The sequence below is a fragment of the Hetaerina americana genome, unplaced genomic scaffold, assembly GCF_022747635.1.
Source record: "Hetaerina americana unplaced genomic scaffold, ioHetAmer1.1.p SCAF_45, whole genome shotgun sequence".
Classification (NCBI taxonomy): domain Eukaryota; kingdom Metazoa; phylum Arthropoda; class Insecta; order Odonata; family Calopterygidae; genus Hetaerina; species Hetaerina americana.
Window position 1 is genome coordinate 4,108,698 of NW_027287041.1, and position 9,620 is coordinate 4,118,317.

Here is a 9,620-nt window from a genome sequence, read left to right on the forward strand (position 1 = left end):
TCTTGAATGTTTGCATCATAAACAATGTTTATTTTAAATCATTTGACACGGATCTTTGAAATGAAAGAACGGAACAGAAATGTTGTCCTTCATTTATCTCTATGTCTATTCAAATGGATATTTCATGGATACTACAAAAGCTCATAAATATCTTAAGAAAGGCGGATTCCGATTTTCCATGACTCAATCTTGAATTAAATCCGTGAATTCGCGAGAACGGTTTTCACATGAGTGATCTGGAATAAGATCCTCTCTTCTAACACCAACCAATTCCCTTTCCATTCAAAACAACTTCGTAACAAATGAAGTACGAAATGCCAGTGGCCAGCAGACGAGATACGTATTTTGTGTGTTATTGCTATGTTGAAGACTTAAAATGCTGTGTGAAGTAATGTTTGAAAAACGGCTCTGTACTTCTATAGTTTGTTTTTAGGTCAATTTTTCTGCATACATGAACACGATCAGCATTTCCGATAAAGCCGAATTTTAACTATGCGGAGAGTGTTTGAACAGTCGTGAAGTGTTCATTAATGTTTCGGCGAGAAGACTAATTTACAATTCATGCTGGAAAAGAAAATAGAGGATTTAATAGATGTTAAAGTAAGTTCATAAGTCTATTTCGCTAGCTCTATAAATTATGTGTTTAAGAAATTTCCCAGATCTGTCAAATGAATGAACGGAACATTTACGACGTAATTATTATATTTTGTTTTCAACTTTATATCAAAGAATGCCTGTCATGCTTCATCGCCTAATAAACATGTATAAAAGGGTTGATTTTTTTCGTTTACCCAATTACTAGATTGCATTGAAATAGCCCAAAATATTTGGGATCGGATTAAGATAATTTATTTCCATATCAATGCATAACCTCAGTTCTAAAATTAGTGTAACAGTTGACAAACCGAATGCAAATTCCCTGCTATAACCTTGTTTACTTCTTTTCATCGGCTGTTTTAATAAATTTTAATACTAGTTCAATAAATGTTGACATATTGCATTATTTTTCTAGCGTTAGATTGTCCAGTAAATCATTCGGCGCACTCTAAAACCTTCATAATGTGCGATAAACACGAATTTGAAGTCTGCAGATTGCGCTTAAACAGTCGCAGTCTGTTGATCAATGTTTTCGGCGACAATAGTAAATTCCAAAAAATGTTGGAACATGCGATAGAGGATTTAATACATGCCAAAGTAAGTTCAGTTGTCTCCTTTTTGTGTTTCAAAAATTTTGTTTGTGAGATATCTTAAATGAATTGGTATTAGGTTTAAATACTCGGAACACTGTTGTCTAAATGTAAATTGAAGTTAAGGCGAGAGGAGTTACGTGCATTCTATTCTTAATACATGGTTATTGCATATTCTATTAGGTTGTGGAGGATGCAAATCATCCCTGGTTGGTGTGTTCTGCCTGCATGGAGAAGGTTACGGAATTCCGGCTGCTTTAGCGTCAATGTGCCGAGTGATGTGTTTGTTTTGTATAATCGCATCCAAGAGGGGAAGTTATCCTTCCAGGAAATACGTAATGACCAATCGAGAAGAGGTCAGTTGTATCTAATATTATGATCGATATTAATAACAAAGACAAATTTGGCGAACATTTAATATTGCCTGACATGTTCCTTGATTAATAAGTGGGAAAAGCATTTTATCGTCTCTGCGATCAAGCGCAGTCATTTGAATGTTATCGAAAATACCACTTTTTCAGAATGGAATAATGTTAATATTGAAATTAGAGTTTAAAATTATGGACAATGAATCAAGATAGATGGTTTCGATTTTTTCAAAAGTCAAGAAGAAAATTCAATGTTTCCTTGACTTTCCAACGCGAATGACTAATAAACACTTGCACAGTGAGCAAAAAATTGGCTTTTTGGGTGAATAATATAGTCACCCCTTCTTACTCTTTGATGGAGTTTTCATCATATATTTATTAGGTCCAATAATACTATCAAGCCGATGATTTTGGACAAATAAAAATCAGTCGGCCTTTCTGTATAGTGCACCAATGTCACCCTAACTCTTTAGACTTACCATATCCTTGTACTCTATCTTCAAAATGGTTCATTTTTTCTAAAAGTGCATTACCTTTGTTACTTATTTCACTAATTACATATTTGGCTGTTGTATTTCTTTGGCAAGATTAATAAAATACAATAGATTTCTATTTTGGTGTCTCTACCAAAACTTACATTTAAATTTTAGACCACCTTGCAATAATATGTAATCTCTTTTATGAATAGTCGATTTCAGCAATTTAATTGCCTTTTGGTACAATTGTTACTTTTTTTGCAAAATGAGTTAGTCCCGCATGATTCACATTAGAAATATATGAAAGAGTTTTGACATAAGGATTTGTTTACTTGATACTCTTATTTTGAAACATAAGATATTGAAAGGGAAAATGGTTGTGTTTGGTTATATCATTTATGATTCTTAACTGATAACATCTAAAATCAGAATAATCAAGCAAAATTTAGAAATGGCTTGAAAACATAGCAAGATTAATTAAAGATCTAGTCTGAGTAGCTATATAAATAATACTAAATACATTAATAAATAATTGCAAAAATGATGAAAACATTATCATCTTTTTTGCAGTTTATTATAATATTTTAAATGGCCTTTCAGTTATTTTTAAAACAATTTTTAAAAGGTAATGCAGTTTTTTACAGTACATTATAAGTACTGCAAGGGTTAATCACCAATGGTTGAAATAAGCTAAGATGAAGTGATAGCACAGTCCTTAGCTTTCCTTACCTTGTTCCTGCAACACCTCCCCTCCCAGTCTTACTTTCATCTGAGGAATTACAGTATCACAATCTTTCTTAATGTCCACTTCCTCCTCAGAGGGCATATTTACTTCTGCATCTGTCAAATGATCCTGCAAGATCAAGGAATAAATATTACAGATTTTCAGGATATGCATGAACAATATGCTTTAAAAACATGTTATTTTAAAAATTAAAATATTGTTAACTTGTATACATTATATTTGTATAATAAAATAGTATTTTAGCTGAAACCTCTTCAAAATAAATATTTTTCTTCTAACAATTGACTTGCATAGGTTAGGAAGATACGATTGATATATGCAGAGATTATGAAAGACTTGCTGGGAAGTTGTGTCAGCCTGTTCTGTTAAGAAATACGAAAGAAGTAACCGCTTACAACTCTACACAGTAAAAAACTTCAAACCTCTTCCTTTAAAAAAATAAAATGGGAGGAACAGAAATGCCTCCTGAGACTTGGCCTCAGCCCTATTGAACAGATATGAAGAACCCATCAACTGAGGCTGTGCAGTTTGCCCACTAGTGCTAACTTCATATGCATTATAATTTTGTTTAGGTAATCAGCGGTTCAGTTAGATTATGGATGGACATAGCTACCATATAGATATTTTTTCAACTGCTTACAAAACAAAATCCAGTGACAAACTACATTATCTCAGTCTTTATCTCTGAGTACTTCTTCCCTTCACCCAATCCAAAATTCTTATATTGTCCCTGCCCTTTCATCATTTGACTAGCATTCTCCCTTCTATTACAGTTTTTAGCCTCCTATTGCCAGTCAACATGGCTTTGCTCAACTCCTCCTGCCTCTATATGATTTCTTGGACAAACTTATATCCTTGTACACAATGTCTAGCACTTCCTGATTTGTTTTCTTTTTGGACAATTACATTTTCTCTATCCTTTTACATACCCTCATTTCAAAAGCCTTCAATCTACTTCTCTAAATGTCCCATACCAAATTTGAACAAGTCTTTTCTTTACATCCTTACTCCCCATCCCTGTCATTAACTCCTTCCTTGTTATTTCCTCATTTCCTAGTGCAGGTTTTCTCCTTACCTCACTGCTGCATTGACAGTATTGGTACTGAACACAATCTAGATCTGTAAAATCCAGTTTTCGCCTACTAATTACATATTTGGCTGTTGTATTTCTTTGGCAAGATTAATAAAATACAATAGATTTCTATTTTGGTGTCTCTACAGGTGGTGGGTCATGATTCACATTAGAAATATATGAAAGAGTTTTGCCATACGGATTTGTTTCCTTGATACTCTTATTTTGAAATTATGAAGTTAGGATGTTAATGAATTATGGCATTTTAATGATTGGCGATACATTCCTGGTGAAACCGAGAAAGAGAATTCTGACGACTTGATTGACAGTGATGTTATTGACAAGAGGGCTGTGGCATCCCAGGTGACATGATCATTGTCAAAGAGGAGGTTGACATTGCCATTAGATGATCTACCTCTCCAGTAGAGGATTTTCATTCATCAATTGTTGCATTTATACAGGAAGGTAGCAGTCATTGGTCAGATAATGAAGAGGCAGGTAATATGGTGACTGATCATACATATTCCAGCATTAAAATAATGCACATTCTTGTGGAAAATAAATTTATTATTTAACGCACTTGTACAAATTGATTCAATTATTCACCCCCTCTTCCTTCCTAGGAATCTCTCCCTGAAAGTATAATAGGAGCACGAAGCCAATGATATTGGACAAATGACAATCAGTCTGCATTACTTTATAGTGTATCAATTGCACCCTTACTTTGTAGACTTTCCATAGCCTCAGACAGCATTTATACAATTCTTTTTATACTAGTTTCTTTTGTGTTAATTTATTATTTAATTCCTAATGCTTAATTCTTAATCTTATGCTTAATTCTACTTAAATCTGCTTAGTACTTGTTTAATTAATTCCTATCTGAGTCTCCTGGCATTTTTTATGCATACCTATGTCTCTTTGTGTCCAAGCAAGGAGTAAGTAACGGCTAATCCCCATCTTTAATCTGCAGAACTCGATTCCTTTCTCCATGTGGTGATTTCTTGTGCATTAACTGTAGTCTCCATCCTAATCACCATCTCTTCTTTGCCTTTTATCTAATTTCCATCTTAAATCCCTATCTTATGTTACAAATGCTGCCCTACTTTCCTGCATGAACTCATTATTTATTATGTCCTGTGATGGTGGTAAATCCTATCAATTTCCTTCTGCTTATGATTGCTTCGTATGTAGACCAGAATGATGATCAAGGGTGTCGATTCCATGTGCACTTTTACCAATGATAATTTATCAGTTAATAGGTCTATGATAACTATGCTTTTATCAACATTTTCATTCTTTTTTTTTTCCATCCTTAAATATAATATCATGAATATCAGGGTTTCACGGTTCAATATTTTGTAATGCCAGGGTCCATCTAAGACATAGCCACACCGGTTTTGAAATAAATGATTAGAAGATTAATTACATGTTATTTATATGGAATATTTATTAAACTTATGCATGTGATTCAAAGGAAGAAAAAGTAGCAAATATTGACCTAGAAAATAAGAATTTTTACTGGAAAGCCTGGGTTTGAGGAAGGTAGAGGCAGCGGTGTGGGAAGATGCTAGGATATACTGTGGGGAGGAACATCACCCCCTCCATCTCTCTTCCCCCTTCTCTTCCACACATACTTTTGAAATACAACTTCTTTGAATGTATCGTATTTCATTTCCTCTTCTTTTTGATTTCAGCCCTATGGTTTTAAGAATGCACACCACCAGCAAAGGGCAGGGCAGACTGCTGCCTGTCTCCATCACACATCTGACTCTGACTACATGAGTTCAACCTCCTTGGACCAGCTAAGTTCCATCACGGAGGAGTCCGTGTGGGCCAAGTGGCTGGAGTCTTGTGTGGATGAACACAGGAGCTGCTGCTGACCCAACTTGAGCGAGTTGGTGCAGGAGGTCGGTTTGTCCCAGGTTGCAATCTCATTATTCCTGTTGCACCTTGACTCCTCAGCTTAAATGACCTCCGACCCAACTGCCACGGCACTGCTGGAGATCCCGCAGGCATCGATCCAGTATGGAGTCGCCAAGACGATTCCCACCACCTCCATGCTTTCCTTGCTCTCCTTCAGCAACTTCCCATTTTCCCTCTCCTTCTCCTCCTGTGACTTGCCCTGTGTGTTGTCAGAGATCTCCATGGAGATCATCGCCTCTCAAGCTGACACCTTGATGGAGAAGTGTGGGTGGGCATATAGTGAGGACAGCACGTGCCTCGGCTGGTAGAGATGCATCTCAGCAGTGCTGGCAATTCCATCCCTTGTCCCACCCATGAACAGGCCCTGGCTGGTCGGGGTTGGTAACCCTGGAGTCTTCTTGAGTATCTCCAGCAAGATCTTCACACTAGAGCTGCATTCCTCCATCAGGTTGAGGGTCGTTCCATTCATCTCAAACTAGCCGTGGAAGGGCCATTGGTCAGAGAAGTCATCACTGAACTCACAGAAGGGTGAATGGCTCCCATTCTTTGAGGGCGTGGGTGGCTTGGATTATTGGGATGGTGGATCCTCCCTGGAGAGATGAGAGCAGCCCGTGTCCCCATCCTGACCTTCCTCCACCTCTCCCGCTTGACCCCCGTAGGCCACCTTCCTTGGCTGGGGAACTCCATCCTTGGCAGGCACCTCAAGGGGAACCGGCACCCTGGTACCCCTCCAGGCCTTTGGCTTGGCCACATGGGTACCAGCTGCAGCAGATGCCTCTTCCGCATTGAGTAACTCAGAGTCTGTGGACACAGAGCATGGCCTGGTGGAGCAGAAGGGTGAGTCGGATTGGTGATTCATGGACCTTGGCTGGTGGTAACGGCTGTGGTGATGTGACCCCCCCGACAAGGTTACCAGATGGTCGTGTCTGGTGAAAGGGGTCGAGGTGTAGACCATCCTGTGACCAGCCAGCTTACCCCTTTTAGGGCAAGTCTTCTTGGCAGGGAAGGGCGTGGTCTGGGTCTGTCTGGGGGTGGCTCCTGATGGGGGTGAAGGCAGGATCCCTTTGCAGAACATGCTGCTGCTGGGGTTGGAGGACGTAGGTGAGGTGGAGGAGGGATATTTTGCCAGCAAGGTCAGCTCCAGGAGGTGGTTGAGGGGGGAGGTGAAGTGCAGGGAATGCTGGATTGCCCCAGCCTACATTTGCAATGAGATGCTGGAGGTGGGGATGACCTCCTCCATCTCCATGAGCCATGGCATAGACTCATCCTTCTCCACCAGGGTACGGACCTTTGGAGTGATGGGTGTTAGTTTGATGCTCAAGTTGCTGTCATCTTCATCAATTTGGTCTTCCTTTCCTCTCCTCACCTTTGTCTCCTCCTCCTCCCCTTTATCATCCTCCATATCTTCCTCGAGATCAATTGTCTCACTCATGTCAGAAGATGAGGATTTTGGTGATAGTCGAGGTGAAAATCTTGGAAACAAAAAGTTGGCTGGTGAATCAAGGTTTCTAAGCAAAATTGCCATGGTGGAAGTACTACCCAGTCATAGGTGACAGCATGTCTGACTGCCCAGAGTAGGATGCTGTTAGCTAGCTCACTGCTCTCATTGATCTTCTACTTCAATGCTTCATTCTCCAGGACAAGGTGCTTACTCTGACAGCATTCACTTTCTAAATTCTCAGACAAATATTTCACTGTCTCTTGTAGTTTCCTTTGCGTGGCCACCTTCCTCTGGAATTGAGCCTCCAGGTCCTCCACTCGGGCTTGCAAAGCTGCGTTGTATACAAGGACGGTGTTCAAAGCCTCCCATTTCTTTCGATATTCCTCTGTTTTCTTCCAGTGGTCATGCAATTTCATCCTCCATTTCTAGTAAAGGAAATAATAGGTATTGATTTCATCAATAGTTCTGCCAAGGGCATATAGTCTACACCTAATGTTCAGATTTCTTCTTTCTTAATTACATTTCTATGCCATTGTACTTATACTTGGACCTAACCATGTTTGGCATTAGTCCTTCACCAAACAGTGCCTCTATATATTACTTCCATTTCCCTTTGATTTTTCTGTTGCAACAGTTATGTTGCCTCTCCAAACTTATATCTAACCATTTATTCAGATCATCCCTTCTCACCTCATTATAGGGTTTTTACCTTACTGTACAGTGTACCTATTTCATCCTTCCTCTGCAAACTGTCCATATCCTATCACTGTATGTTTCACAATGCTTCTTTTGCTTTTTTTGTTGCCCTTCTCAATTGATTATTTAACTCTTTCTTCTTCATTTTGCCTAACTCTGTGTTTAAATTCTTGCATTTTATTTTCTTATTCATCTTTGCAATCATCTCATCTCTGGTCCATTGTTTTCTTGTATTTTTCCCACTAATGGTTCCTATAGTATCTTTTGCTCCTTTTGATATCCCTTTCATGATACATTGCCAATTTTCTTTGATAGTATTCAGGTCATTACTGTATTCCATGATTTTTCTCTACAGCCTGCCAGCACTTCTGCTTGTAAATCCATTTAATGCTTTTACAATCCATTTTCTAACCTACCCTCCCTACCTTATCTTTTTGAAATGGATGCTGCATTTCAAACTTAATTGTAGTCCGAGTCCAATCAGCTCCCATGAAGCTATGTCCATTAATGACACTTCCTAAAGTTGTACCTAACCAGGATATTATTTTAATGATACATTTCTGAGTCACCTGGCAGATTCCGTGCATACTTTTGTCTTTTGCTGAGGCTTTACCAAGTGATGGTGATCATTAACTCCCATTTTCTGTGAATTTCCATTGTTTTCTCTCAACTGTGATTTGTTTCACCTAAATAATAGCCTGTCATCCACCATTCTTATTTTGCCATATTTATAGCTCATCTAAGTTTATTATATAACTCCCTTTTTACTTCCGTCTGGCAAACTCTATACAAATTTACATTCTGCCATTTTTGTCTATGATTTATTTTTCTAGTCGTCTCATCAGCAATTCATTGTTTCCTTGTCATTTTCCATACCAATAGATCCTGTTTATTATCTCTTGCAGCCTTCAATATCTTTTTTTGAGATATTTATTCTAAGCTAAGATGAAAGGCAGAGCATGCCTTTAATTGGAAAACATTCTGGGATCCTGCCATTTATTGTCATCCCATAGGCACTCCAGCCACGTGATGTTGCAACTTGCCGTGTCCTGGACTATGAATAGGTCGAGTTTCAAAATGTAGGTTATCCAGGCAATATATGCTGCTGCCTTGGGTATATCCTTTTGTTGAATTCTCTGGACCACATCAATGATGTATCTGATCTGCTTTAATGTGTACTTTGTCAAGCTTAGCTACATTAAAGCAGTGTCTATATGTATCCCCAGATATTTTATTCTCGCTGATGGAATTAACAAGCTCTTTTCAAGATTGACCATTATTCCTAGCTCTACTTGTATGAACTGGACTATTTGTTGCACCAACGTTGTTTGGTCAGTATTCAACAGGATTAGCCAATTGTCCAGATATGCTATCATGACTACCTGGAATTTCTGGTACAGTTCACTACTAACTGCCTGCACCCACTGTTGCATAATGACGGGTGCCAGTTAAAGACCCATTGGGAGTCTTGTCTAAATTCCTTCTGGTCTTGGTACATTGGCACCCCAATGGATGGTCTGCCTGAAGGATGCGCATCTATATGGGTATCTGCCTGAGGTAGGGAGTGCTTTTTCATTCTTCTTCTTGCAGTCCTGGTAACAGTGGATGCTCCCTTGGCTCCTGTTTCTTGTTTGGCTCTGAGTTATCATTCTGGCCTTTGTTATTGTCATGCGTTTCGTATGTAAGAAGTTGCGGTGGAAATTGCTACACGC

At 38.7% G+C, this 9,620-nt stretch overlaps 1 long non-coding RNA gene across 1 annotated transcript; it reads left to right on the forward strand.

The window, feature by feature from the left end:
• The first annotated feature begins 332 nt into the window (after positions 1–332).
• Positions 333–5,595, forward strand: LOC139693270 (uncharacterized). The gene is made up of 4 exons (XR_011702033.1): positions 333–600; positions 1,013–1,194; positions 1,371–1,543; positions 5,543–5,595. It is a non-coding gene; the product is annotated as an uncharacterized lncRNA (long non-coding RNA).
• The last annotated feature ends 4,025 nt before the right edge of the window (positions 5,596–9,620 follow it).